The sequence below is a fragment of the Octodon degus genome, unplaced genomic scaffold (genome assembly GCF_000260255.1).
Source record: "Octodon degus isolate 3935 unplaced genomic scaffold, OctDeg1.0 scaffold00019, whole genome shotgun sequence".
Taxonomy (NCBI): domain Eukaryota; kingdom Metazoa; phylum Chordata; class Mammalia; order Rodentia; family Octodontidae; genus Octodon; species Octodon degus.
Window position 1 is genome coordinate 24,494,652 of NW_004524595.1, and position 15,272 is coordinate 24,509,923.

Here is a 15,272-nt window from a genome sequence, read left to right on the forward strand (position 1 = left end):
GTGTGGAGAGATCACACCTTAGAACTCAGATTTGTTCAACACTCCAGATGATGTATATTGTAAATTACAGGCTCCTGTGTATGGTTTATTGCACATACATGCTCTGGAAGAATTTAGGACAGTATCCTAGTCATTTACAGGAAAATAGTAAAACCAGCTTAAGTTTATGATAGCAAATCTTTCTGTAAAACTAGCAAATCTTCCTTTTTAACTATTTAAGAATGAGAGCCCTGGTTTTTTGAGTCTGAAAAGAAAATATGATCTCGAATTTTTAAGGCTGATTATGTGCTTTCTTTTCTTTGTATTGGTAATCAAACTGAGGACTTCACACTTGTCAGGCAGGAACTATGACACTGAGTTATGTCCCCAGCCCCTGGTTACATCTATTGGGTACTAGTTGTAAGATCAGGACTGTAGCACCATCCTTTGGTTGTTATCGCATGAAGGTCCTGGCTCTGGCTCTGACAGTAACTCATTTTCAAGCTCATCTATCTTAGCAGAATTAACGTTTTTGCAATTGTGGCTCTGATACCTGGCTCTGAAGGACACTCTCAGCTCCTAGCCCCCCCCCCCCCCCATTCTTTGACACAGGGGCACCTCTGCCTTTGAGCCAGCAGCCCTGCACAGAATCCTTCTGCATCTCAGAACTCTGACTATTCTTGTTAGCAGTTGGAGGAAATACTTTGCATTTTAACCGATTGTGTGATTAGATCAGCTCCTACTGATGTGAATAGTCTCTCTTCCTTACAGTCAATAGCTCTAGAAGACAGAATAGGAAAGGAAAGCCTTTGGGACAATGCTCTTGTACACAATTAGTCCTCCTGGCATGATTCCCTGTGAAAGGTGAGTATTTAGAGAGCTTTTAAAAGCTGTGTAGCCCTCTCTCAGCTGCCTTGAGTCCTTCTCAGAGTGCTCTGCCAGTTCCTGGTCTAGAATTCATACTCTCTTTTCAACTGCCACAGTGAACATCAGGCAGCTAAGGTGCTCAGGAATGGAAGACCTCCCTGTTCCCTCTCTCATTCTTAAAAGGAAAAAGCAGGGATCTAAGCTCTCAGTGCCTTCCACAGAAAGGTTGGGACATTGACTGGCTCAGCCTTTGCCAACAGACCTGACTAAGGCTTGGTGTACTACTTATGAGACAGATGCCCTCTTCACAGACAGGGCTGGCCCTACTTCTCTTGCTCATTTGAGATCAATCCGTCCTTCAACTTTCTCAAACCAGGAACTGCCTGCCTCGGATTGCCCCAGATTGTGTGATAATCCATGGCTTAAACCACATTAATCCTGGTGTCTTATTCATTTTTCATAATTTGTAAAGAATTTATTTGACATACAATACACTAGAGCCCTAGAGGCCCAAGCACACAGTGATGGCTTGTTCTCAGCATTTAGCAAGGGTCTTTGGGTCCATCCCAAGAAGGGCGAAGCACAGCAGGCAACTAGCTCTGGTCCCTCTTCCTCTTCTAAAGTCATTAATGATATAAGGAAGAGGTGGTACCCTGCTGATTCCCTCTAATTTTAATTATCTCTCAAAGGTCTCCCCTCTAAATGCAGTTAATGTATGAATTTTGGATGTGTTTCCGACACAGTAAATACAAATGACAGCACTGTGGTTTCTGTTCACTGTATGAGGAAGAGTGTGAACAAAGTGGGCAGTGTTGTCCTAATGGGAAGGAAAGTCTGTTGTGAAAAGTTGACTGTGCTTCTGTGGGGAGACTTCAGGAGGATGGTAGGGAACAGATTCAAATTTAGGTTTGGTCTTGTATGTGTTACTGCCCTTGATCTCCTTAGAAAGCATGAATTCTGTGAACAAAATTGATGGCCTGGATATCAAGACTGCATGTGAAACCCAGAGCTCAGCCTAAGGAATGATCACTTCTGAGAGAATCCATGTCACTTAGTGAAGCGCAGAAGTTGTAGCTCTTGTTTACAGAGAATAGTCTTTAGGGAAATGCTAGAGCATAAGATGGTGGTACTTTGGTTCAGGCTGTGAAGAGAAGGGGCTCTGGGCTGTAATGAGTTCTTTGTCCCCAAAACACCAGTGCAGGCACATCCCTTATTCCCCAGTGTAAATACCTTCTACAGACAAAGTCTGTGCTGGTCAGTGTAAATAATTTACACAGTCAAGGTCATTACTGGCATGTGGCCACCTTTGTGTGTTTTGATGCAAATGTGGCCTAAGCAGCTAAGGACAGTGGAAGCGGAGACTAAGAAGCCCAGGACTGCTGTGAACATACATGGGCTGGGGGCTAAGGACTGCCCTGAGTGGACAGAGAAACTAAACAGATGGACTACAGCTAAGCATTACATATATGATTCTTACCTCAGTCTACAGTTGTGCCTCTTTGGGATGTTTGAATCTTTGACTGAACTGCTCCAGTCTGAACTGGCACAACAGTCCCACATTCCTCAGGAATTTGGAGAAGACATTGTCTTTCGAGGACCATCCCATGAAACAAGCCTCTAAAGTCTAAAAGCTAGTAATCAAGTGTCACTTGCTTATGATACAGCATCTCCCTCATGTCATTTTTCTAAGAAATAAGCATAATAAATTAAAAACAACTACTGGATTATTGATTGGAGAGGACTGAGTCCACAGATAGCTGGGTCCCAGGTGGGGTGGCATGGCAGAGGTACTTGCCAAAGGAGAAACAGCTCATGCAAAGCCAGGTAGGCAAAACGTAGCAAGTGACAAATGACAAACAATGACCCTCTTTCTGTTCCTTATATCCTACCCAGACTACCCACACTTAGGGGGTTTAGTACTCATACCTGGTGTGGGGCAGCCCAAATACAAGTATTGCACCATGAGTTGATCTCAAATTGGATCTTTAATCCCAGAATTACATATATCAACCATCTCCAAAAATCCCCACGTAAGGCTTTGGAGGGACATCTCAATATAAGCCATAATGTTTGACATATATGGTAAGTGTTTACAGTTGGTATCTTGGATGGTTATATTTGGTTCTCTAAATTTTAGGACTTGTATATCCTCAGATCTGTCTCCTGCACCCTCAGGTAATCAATGCCATCATTTCCTACCTTGGAGTGTGGCGTTGGAATATAATTCACATATTATTTGCTCCTTTTCCTTTGTGATGTTTGGAATGATCTTAAATGTACCTACTTGTCTCTTAGGTCATTGAGTGAACTGGACTAGAGGAAAATCTAGAATTGCTAGAGCGCCAAGAACATTCCCCTCTGTCTCGTGCCAATTATTTGTGGGACCAGGCTTTTCTTGATCTTGCAGATCCATCTCTATTATTGCCTGAGAGCCCATTTTGAGTCCAGTAGTGACAGTAAGGTCAATGTAGAGTAAAATACTCAAAATCTAGAGATAACCTAAATCTCCACATGTAGGTGGTGGATAAATTTCTGGGGCATCCATAAAATAAAATTCCATTGAATAATGTAATTGTTGAGAAAAAACTACAACAGTTGAATTTTTAAGGAATTAACTAAGTGAAGCAATCAGGTGCAAAAAATTAAATACTTTACAGTTCTACTTGCACAAATTTTAGAATAGAGAAAGTTGTGTAAGAAAGAAATTGAAAAAAAAATAAAAAAAATTTTGAAAAAAAAAAAGAAAGAAAGAAAGAAATTGAGATTGGGCCTATGGAAGAAAACTGATTGCTAGAGATAGAACACATTTTTTTTTTTTTTGTAATGACTAAATGTCTTGTTACCTGATTTCTGGTTATTTTTCCCAAGTAGATTATATTATTCACCAAAATTAGTCAAAGTTGAATATATATTATATTTCAATAAAACTAACTTTCAAAACATGGCAAAGTGGTGAGTTGATAAACATAGAGATATATGTTTTTAGATACAATACAAATAAAACACCTATACATTGTCTTGTATTCAGTTTATGCTAAAATAGTTGTTAATAACTGTATTTTCACTTCAACATCTTGAAGAAATGAAAAACTGTTAGCAAACAAAATATTTCTTACATGACTTGAGAATAACCTTCCATTAAATTTCTGTCACATATGTTAAACATGTAAAGAAAAATAATCTGTAATTTGATGTTAAAGAAACAATGAATGAGTAGAACTATTTTATAATTAAGAATGAAGGATATGTGACTTGGAGAGACAGAAAATAATGTCACCCCAAAAGTGTGAATTTCTGCAAATATTTTATGACAATTCTCCCTTACACTATGTACTGTTATTAAGGTACATCTAGAATTTATGAGTTATTATTAGCCAAACACAGATATTTATGATGTACCATAACTTGTACCTCTCATTTTTCAAATTTCAGTAAAAGATATCCCTCATTATATAAACATTTTTTGCTTATGCAAATGAATTATTAGACTTTAGAAGGATGTCACCTGTTCCAATTCTGTGATTGTTTCATTTTAAATCAGCTTCGATTTAAATGGTTCTTTGTGTTTCATAGTTACACAGCAAAGAAATTGTTAGAAATTGACCTTGATAATTAAGTTTTAAAGATGAAAAATTTCAGCTGTGCCAAAATGACAGAATCGAATGATTAACAAAGGAAAATCAAACATTCTATGAACTTACCTTACTTGGTGTTTTCTCATTTATAAACATGTCAGATTTCCACTAAATAAGAAATATTGTTGAGAAATGCTCTGTGATTTTTCTTCATTTTAACTGGGCATAGATAACCATATATCATGCAAATAAAGAATATTTATAAATTTGAAACCCAGATCCTGGAAGAGAAATAAGATGGAATGGGTACTAAAGGAGAAAGATAAAATTAATGCTACCAAAAAGCAATTTAAAAACAGGTGCCACATGTGAATATCAACTTATCCAAATAATTGTAGCAAATATCCAGATTTTGTTATGGTTTTTAAAAACAAAGGGAAGAAATGCAGTTACAAAAATGCATAAATTGTGACAATTTCTATCTATACATATACAGTAAGAGAAACTTCAGGCGGGTATGAAGAGTCATCTTAAATCACTCTGACATTTTAGCCAACTTTAATACCACAAGAATCTCCTGTAAAGAGGATCAAAACTGTTGTTGCTAGGAATCTCCATGGGAGAATGTGTACGCTGAGCTGTTACAATCAGCTGTCAGAACCAAAGGCACCACGGGTGTGCATCCTGAGAAGCTGTGTGGTTGTTTCTTATTCTAACTGTCTCCCAACACTCCTTTCTTTGCTGTAAGTGTTGAGACTCTGACACCCCCCTAAAAAAACTCATCTTTAGCTAACAGTCATGGTTGTTTTTTACTTGTAATTTAGCTGATTCTTTTTTTTTAAGTTTTGCTCCTACTTTGCTTGAATGAGCCTGCAATCTTTTCCTATCCAAGGAGATCATTTCAGTGCATGCATTTCCCACTCATGTAAGAATAAATACTATTGAGCTGGCTAGAAAGCTGAGTGAACTCAAGCGCCTACCTAGGCAGATTGAAGCAGCCAGGGTTTTCCCGGCCTACCTTGCTGGCCCCACCCCCGGGGCATGCTTAGACAGTGATTGAAACTGGGCGTGGTGTCCTGGGTCTGAAATCGAGGTCTTGGGAGACTGAAAAGTGGAGAATCACTATGAGTCCGATCTAGTGAAACCCTTTAGGACCTGTACTAAATACATTTAAAAAAAAATACAGAATAGATACTTTTTAGTCTAAACTAAGAAGTCCCAGGAGAGACTCACCTGTCTGGTTCTTGGGCAGAGAAGCTAGTGCTGTTTTGTTCAATTAGTGTGATTTTGCATGTAGGAAGAAATAAAAAAAAAATTAGATTAAATGTGGGACATAATATCTGTAGAAGAAAACTCTTGCTGGGCAAGATTCCTCCTTTTTCATTGTGCAAGTAAGTCCTTTCAGTATAAAATGAATGCCCAGTGGTATGTAAAGGACAAAATAAAACAAATTTAGGAAAAAATGAAGCAAGATTTTGAAACCTGTGGTCATGAATATTAGGAAGAAAATTAAGCGAGGTCTATAGAGAAATGGCTTCCATAGAAGAAAAATCTATACTGCTGCCCTTACAGACATTATGTCCCATAAACTTTTACACTATTACATATAACACTAGTATTTAAGCCCCTCATCCTCATCCAAGTTCCTGACATTCATGGTAAAAGAAAAATAATGAGATTGAAGAGTTTATGCAAATTCAATACAAATTTCTGGTTTTCTTGTTACTTGCCTCATGTTCATGCTTCATCTTTCATTGAATGGCTAAACCCAATAAACTGGCAATATGAGTTACTGGTGAAGGCACTACAGAGAGTGGGGACTTTACTTCATTGCTAGTGAAAACGCATAATGGAACTGCTACCCTAGGATGCAGCTTGACAGTTTTTGTATAAAGCTAAACAAAGATACAGTCTACAACCTGACAATGGCACTCTTTGATATTTACTTAATCTGAGAGCTTATGATTACACGTAAATTTGCATGTAAGTAACTATAATATATTTAGATATAAATTAAGATAAACTGGCAGCAATCAAATTGTTCTTTTTAATAGGTATTATACAAGGAAACTCTATCCATTAGTACAATGGACTGCTATGTAATATTGAAAAGGAATGAGCTAACAAGACTAGAACAAATTTTAAGTACATATTGTTATGTGAAAGAAACCAGTATGAGAATTCTAAAATGTACATGATGCAATTTATGAGGCATACTTGAAAGTCAAAACTATAAAGAAAGTAAGCAGAACAATGATTGATAAGGATTTTAGTTTCAAACCGTAGCATTCTTAGATAACACAAAAAGACTGATGCGTGTCTACTTATACAAGTGCATTTAGATTATCTCTGTATATTAAGAAAGGTTTAACAGTTCCAGAATTATTGAAAATTCTAATTCCAAAGTCTTATCTAAATGGGGAACAGGGTTTGATTCCCAGTGTGCCATGCTGGCCCCACCCCCAGGGCACGCTGAGATGACAAGTGAGACTGGGCACAGTGGTGTGTGTTTGTAATCCCAGAACTTGGTAGGTTGAAAACGAGAACCACTATGAGTCTTATCTGTTTAGTAAGACCATGTAGACCCTGTACTAAATATAAATAAATAAATAAATAAATAAATAAGTAGATAATTAAAAAAAACAGTATCATATAAAATTGAAGGACAAATTCTTATCTGTGACCTTCTATAAAGATCAAAAAGAACATTAAATACAGCCAACATGCAATGGCAAAGGGGAACCACTCCTATCTCAAGAGAGAAAAAGTGACAATACTAAAGAATGGGGCTAACACAAAATATATTTCCTAATTTCCCCCCAAACTTTCTATATTATATCTCTGTGTCTAGAACTGAGGCACCTTCTGGCGAAATGGGAACTCTGATGGTGAGCCACTTCGGCACCTTTGCTGATTGTGACTCTCTTGACTTCTTTCTGGGTTACTATGCTTCCTGCCAGTCACTGTTCTCAGCAACATTACATGTTCCCATCTTCTGCAAATACCTGCTATCTCCATTACACTTTTGCTTTCACTCTCACACCTTTGTATTCTTTGCTCTCACAAGCACATTAGTTAGCCTCTCACGCCTTCTTGTGAAGTACCAGTGAAAGCCAGTCTGAACCCATAAGTCTTACATTCTATATGCCCAAAAACACAGCACCACATGAATGATGTCAAGTTCTACTGTCAGCTCAAGAGCTGGCTATACCAACACCCCTCTGAATCATGCCTTCAGTGACACCTGAGTGGACGGCCATGCTTTGGGAAATCCTTTCTCAGATGCCCTCAGTGGTTTTGGCTTCCTGGGGACCCTCTTCTCAAAGTGAAGCTTTTCACTTTTGAAAATATCAAGAGTGGGGTCTTTCTGATTTCTAAGGTGCCATCAAGCTATCTTTCCTGTTGTTCTCATACAAAGTACTTGACTTCTTTTAATCTTTTCAACAACCATGCTCCCTAAGGACTCAACTTTGTTGGCTCTTCCTTCTGGGCCAAGTTCTGAAGTTGTCAAAAGAGCTTTTGGCCACTGATTTTTAGTGTAAATCTGACTAACTGCGGTACATATTACTCATGGTACATTGTAAACATTGGATTGCCTTGAATTTCTTCTAAATTAATCTGTGACTCTTAATCTGATTCTGTCTCTTGCAAAGTCCCAAGACATAAAACAAATGTATGCAACATTTTTTTTCCCCTAGAATATAACATACAAGTGAAGAACTTGATCTCAAATGAAACCTCCCGAACCCGGCTTAATATCCATATATTCCCACATTCTGATTTTCTGAGCTCTGACCAGTATTGCCCGCCAAATGATATTATTTAAATCATTTAAGGGCTTCTCTAGCTAGTATATCCAAACATTTCCAGACCCTTCTTATGACAATTTCCAAAGGTTTTTGAATACACGGTTAGGTATATCCACAGCATCAGTCCCACTACTGGTTCCAAAATTTGTCTCCATTGTTTTCTCATCCTGATACCTGATTTCTAACACTCAAATTTAAAAGAGAAGGGGAAGGCTTCTCTTGGCCAATGGTTGCAGTACAAAGGTATGTGGTTTGAAGGCAAGAAGTAAATGGAGGAGGGACCTCCAAAGTGCTCGTGCCATTGTAGACAGGAAGCAGGGAGTAGCAAGAGTAGTTGAGGAAGGAGATATACCCTTTCAGTTCATGTCTCCAGTGCCCTACGTATTTTCACCACGCCTTGCTAACAGTATGTTAGGTACATTCCTAGTAGTATTTCCCTTATTTAGTCATCTTCTAGACACATCAGACTTATGTGGCCATTACATACACACAATAACAGTTATTCAGAGAAATTATTGCAGATATGTATGTACACATACGTATTTTATACATGGGTGTTTACACATATATGCTTACTTGCTCTACCTCCTGAGGATTCCTAGTAGCAAAAATATCATAGCAGCAATGGGTATATCAAGTGCTTAGATCTCAATTTCTAATGCTATTCTACGCTGAAATAAGTTAAAGCTGTTTGAAGAAATGGGTAACTTAACTATTGACTAAATAAATAAATCCAGTGATCGTGGAGTATCTTATAGTGCCAGAAAGTAGTTCCAAAAGTTAAAATTAAAAAAAAAAGCATCGATAGTGTGAGGAACTAGCAACATTTCTAGTCATTTATGTCTCCACATATCATTAGCTTTCAACATTAAGCAGCAAGACTCAGCAACACTATTAAGAAAGTATTGGAAATAACACTATACAAATTTGAGAGGTACAAGTATAACTGTCTTTGCTTGCAGATAGTGATATAATGGAATTGTCTATGTAGAAAACCCAAAAAATTGATTAAAAAATGAAGACAAAAATTTCTGTAGAAGAGTAAGCAATTTAAGTGAGGTTGCAGAATGTAAGATTAATATAGAAGTAGACATTCTCTATTACAATAAGGAAGAAGTAGAATTTGAAATTTTAAATTCAACATAGTTTACACTAGAACCCCTAAAATGAAGTTTATTTATTTATTTATTTATTTATTTATTTATTTATTGTGGTACCAGGGATTGATCTCAGGACACTGTGCTTGCCAGGCAAGCACTTAAGTATTTACCTTTGAATCCAACAATATATAAAAATATTGGTAGAGTTAAACTAAAAGTATCTTTAAAGTCTGGAGATAGAATAATGAATGGAATCTTCATTAAAGTACTAATATACCTTCACATAATAGAGGAAAATTTCATGCTCACATTTAGAAATCTTTGTATTTTTAAGTTGTCAGCTTTTCTTAATTTGATGTATAGATTCAATGAAATCCCAATAAAACACTAGAAATTATGTTTTCAGTAAAGTTATTCTAAACTTTATACAGGGAATTTAAAACAAAACAGGACAAAACAAACAAACAAACGACCAGCAACCCAACATTAAAATAAAGAAATTTGGAGAACTGAAACTATCATGTTTTAAGATTTCAAAAGATAATACTGTGTAGGAAGCAAGTTAGATGATTTCAGGCTTTGTGATGACTTTTTAAGATAGACCAAAAGAAGTAGGATCCACATAAAAATTAATAAGCTGGCCTTCATTGAAACAGAAAATTCAAGGACTTCCAGATAGCTCAGTGGACTAAAGTGTCCTGTTTAGGCAGACGCAGGGACTGGGTTTGATCCTCTTCATGCCATGCCGGCCGTGCCCACAGTGTGTGCTGAGACCAAGACTGAGACTGGGCATGGTGGCACGTGCCTGTAATCCCAGAGCTTGTGAGGCTGAAAACAGGAGAATCACTAAGAGTTAGATCTGTGTAGTGAGGTCCTGTAAACCCTCTACTAAGTACAATACTATATATAAATGTATTTATGCATTAATACATAGATATTAAATTTCTGTCTATAAATGACATTGTCAAGGGAAGAAAAGCACTAAAGGCTAGTAGAAAATACAAAAGCAGTATCTAACAAAGCAATGTTAATGAAAATATGCAAAGAATACATAAAATGGAGAGATAAAAGTCAAACTGAGTAAATAATAAATAACTGATTAAATAATGCAGTCAGATGACAATAACCATGATAAAATATGACCTACACCATAATCACAGGAAAACAGAAACACTAAACAAGTGCAGATCCATTATAAAGTTGTCAAGTGACCCCAACCATAGTATTAGAACTACAATACACTAGCAGGCATGTGGAGCAAGAAGAACTCTGACTGATTTCTGGATAATGGAATGCGATGCAGCCACTTTGGAAGATAGTTTTGTGTTCTCTTACAAGCTTAATATACATACTCTTACCATTCAGCAATAATACTTCTGACATTTACCTAAAATAGTTGAAAACTTACACTTTCACATGGGTATTTGTAGCACTTTATGCATAATTACCAAAATTTGGTAGAAATCAAGATGTCCAAGTTAAATTTGAATGAATAAATCAATGGACAATAGAATATTATTTAGAGTGTAAGAAACATTCAAGCCATAAAAAGGTAAAGAGAAAATTTAAATGCATGTTACTAAGTTCAAGAAGCCCAGTCTTAAAGGCAACAAAGTGTATGACTCCAGTGATATAGCATTCTGAATAAAGGAAATGTATGTGTAAAAAAGATGAACAGTTGTAAGGGGTTAGATGGGAAGAGGAGATTACAGAGACAGCAGAGTGGATTTAGAGAGCACTAACATCCCTGTAGACACTGTAAGGAACACATGCTATTACATATTTGTCCAAATATGTAGAATGTATAATACAAAAAGTGAATCATAATATAAACTCTAAACATAGGTCAATAAATTTTAACAAACATACCAAAGTGGGGGGCTGTCAACAGGTGCAGGCGTGCACACGTGAGGTCAGTAACATGGAGGACATCTCTGTATCTTGCGCTCAGTATTGTTGTGCATCTTAAACTTTTCTGGGAATACATAAGCAATGCTCAAGACATTTTCAAGAGACACAGACACAAAGTTGAAAAATGTCCAGTTCTCCAGTATATAACATTTTTAGCAATAAAATTAAAAAGAATTAGACCATAACCTGAAATAGATAATATTCTTATGTCTATATTTACATGAATAAATGTTTGAATGGACAAAAAATAATGAAGAATAAACCGAGATTTCTGGCAGAAATGTTCTAAATAATTTATGAAAATATTCTATCTGTGAGACAGTGACATTTTTCAAAGATCATCTGTACAGTCACTTTCCATGGAGAAATCAAAACTATTTTTTTTCAGCTCACATACGGTGTAACCCTAACAGTGATGATGTTAGGATGGCAGGCTGAACCTCTGATGTTTAAGGTAAGTGACAGTTTACCTGTAAAGTCTTTCTTCCTAAAGCCCATAACAGTAGGATTATGAGAAAAACACCAGACAAAATCTAATTAAAGAACATTCTGTAAAATGCATAAATGATACTTCTGAAAATTATTAATATAATAAAAAGGCAAATTTGTAAATCCATGTGTCAAGAAAAGCCTAAGGAAAAATGTGGTTAAATGTAATGTGGCTTTTTGTATGGGATTCTGGAACAGAAGTAGATTAAGTAAACAATAAGAAATATGAATTATTTAAGGACACTGATAATGGGGTATCAGTATCAGCTGATTAATTGTGACCAATACAAAATGGTAGCATAAGACGTGAGGATGATAGGAAATTGAATGCGATGAATATCGGGACTTTCTCTCCTGTTTCTTTTTTCTACCTGTCCTGTAAGTATAAAAATATTTAATTTAAAATGAAGGATTTGTAAAACAAAATTTTTAAAATTACCAAAATTTAAAATACTGTTTATCCCAGTACACTGCTAGATTTAGGGACTTCTACATAAATATATAGACTACCAAGAGAAGCTAAGCAAAAATTATTTTTGTAGTAATACAACTATTTTAGGCATATAGTTTTATTGCAAAAGATCTTGTTATACAATTAAAAGAAGATGTAAACAAGATATAAAATTCAGATAATAGTTCAAAAACATAAATTGAAATCATTTTTCTAATACTATGTTCTCCTCTACCTTGTATACTTTTTGCAAAGCAGGAGAAATCTTATTAACTAGCACCGACTTATCAACGTGGTAGGCAAAGCACCCCATAAACCATTACAGTGATGGGGATTTTCTTAAGTACTTTGGAAGTCATCTTGGTAAAATTAGTATTTTGTTACACTGCTTCAAGGAAATAACATTTAGCTTTTAACATCATTATCATCCCAGGAAAGCATAGTTGATTTTGTTGACAATTCATTTTGTTAGAATATTGGTTGTTATTAGTCTCCTAAAGAGAAAGAAATATCTATCTTTAGAAAGGAGTCATTTGAGATAGAAATGTATGTGACTACAGGGATGTAAAATCTCAGGTGAGAAACATGTTTTCATTGCAGAGAAATTCTATTATGAACTTCAAACATTTTAGATGTCATAATCATTTAATTCTTAAAGTATACTCATTATGATTTTATCTCTCAAATTTCACTGAGTTATTCAAAATGTATAGGAAGTCTCAAGTGCCCACCACACACACACACACACACACACACACACACACACACACACACACACACACATAGTTTTCCAGAAAACATAAGTTTTTAGTAACCAATATTTATTAAACTTATTGGTACATATCAAGATGAAAATAAAATGTCTTCCCTTCTGCCTTTTAGGGTCTTTGGCTGATCCATGAGTTAAATCCCATAAAAGAAATTATCAAGAAAATTATGCACAGGAATACCAGAAAATATGAGATCTAAAAATATGTCTAGATGAAAAGATTATCCTATATCCTGTACGACAAAAGGTCATAGAACTCTGGAGCTGCTGAGAGTGGTGGTGCCCTGGTGAAAGCAAATTATGGAACAGTGAGGGAGGGAAATGTGTAAGGAGTTCACGTTTTCTTGGTATACACTTATATAATAGATAATATGTATTGTCTACTAGTAACTCTCTTCCTGTTATAATATCTTAATTGATGAAAATTTCCATGATATACACACATGCTCCTTACAGAAGGAAGTTTTAGATCATTTTAGGGAATTGATAGATTCCATGTTTTGTCTTTTTCTCAGTATTACATTTTTAGACCCAAATAATCAATATGTGGATGAGCTTGCTTGGGGTGGCATACTCTGATTTTCCACAGTCACATTTCAGGGTGGCATGCATTGAATCTCATCAAAGGCAACATTATCATGTCACATGTGGCATTTGTAGGACTCCTTGAAACACATCATGTTAAGAAGGCCTATTTATAGAAGACTAATACAGTCTAGCGAGAAACAAATATCTTTGGGAAAAGATCAACACATTTAAAAGAACATTTCTAAAAGTAAAGGCCCCATTTACAGAAATACCTGTATTTTACTACTCTTTTCACATTCACATTAATTGTTAAATTTATATAATTTTAATTATCTAAAATGATATGACTCTCTAAGACACTAGGAATCTTTCTGTGATTACAACATGACATCTTAATACATAAAAACACATCTGTTGTTTCTAATTATACCTGTTCTTCCACATTTTCTTCATGACAATTTCAGTAGCAGAGTAGAAATAATTGAATTTCCTTTTCCTTATATCTCATATTTGTTTAAGCAAAACAATTTGGGAGTTTCTACCCAGAGGGAGAAACATACTGAGATGGTGTAAAGACCAGTTTACAATCAAACCTTATTGTTTTCAATTTTTGCTGTCATTTATATAAAGTTCCAACTTCTTAGTTTTTCTCCAAACTAATTTACCTCTTCAGCTAGATGCTATTGGTGGGAAAAAATTAAACATTATCACCTAAAAGGCTCATAGCGTGACTGTTATTAAATTTTATAGTATGTAAGACTTGAAAAAAAAACAATGTGTTTCCAACAAGCTAGCTTGGCCTCTTAGTTGTTAGAAGTGAGGCAAACTCATTATTTCCATTTGCACAACTTGCTTCCCTGCCGCAGTCAGTCGTGTCACAGTCAAAGAGTTAGAGAGCTGACTACCTTCTCACAACTGTAAGCCCTTGACATGATGTGCACTTCATGGCCACTGCATCTATAATTTAATTGAGCAGACGTGTCCCAACACATCACTGACATTTATATTAACCACTTACTATGAATAATTATCAAATATATCACATGACACAGCATACTAATTTTCTACGATAGGTTGAAATATTAGGATAGTAATGCAAACTTTAAGAAAACATTAAAATTAAAAGAGAGTGAATTTTACAAAATTAATAAAATTAAGGCAGGTTTTGGAGAAGTCAAAACTGTATTTCAAAAAAAGGAAGAGAGAAAAAAAAGACCAAAAGACCAAGACTAAATATAACTAAGAAAATGAACCCAGCTTTTCTTATCTTGACTTGAAATTTGACATTAATGATACTGATTAATTCCAAGACTTTTCTTAGAGTATTGATTTGGGAGTGAAATTATTCAGAATTATTATGAAAAATTAAACAAGTAAAAACCATATGTATGCCTAGTACAATTTTAAATTTTATGTCTTTATATAAAGCAGAGCATTATAGGAACTGCTCATCTGATAAATAAGGGAGCATCTTCTTTAACCAGTTTGGCTTTGCACACTCTTTTTTATTCTCTCTTTAAAAGTGCCCTCTTCCTTTCCTTTCACAATTAATTGTCAGGGTGACTGTGAAGTCCCTTCCTGAGAACTATGAACATTGGTTAGTTTCTTTAGGCATGGGCTTCTCCTGAAACACGTTTGGCATCTTTTAGAAGAAGAATCTATCAGGCACTGGTATTATTTACAGCCAGAGAATAAACCCCTCTTTTCCAAAAGTACAGGGGGTAAAAATTATTGAAAATAAAGGTTTTCTAATACTAATTTATACAAGGTAGTTGGTGTTTTGCTGTGTAAGTC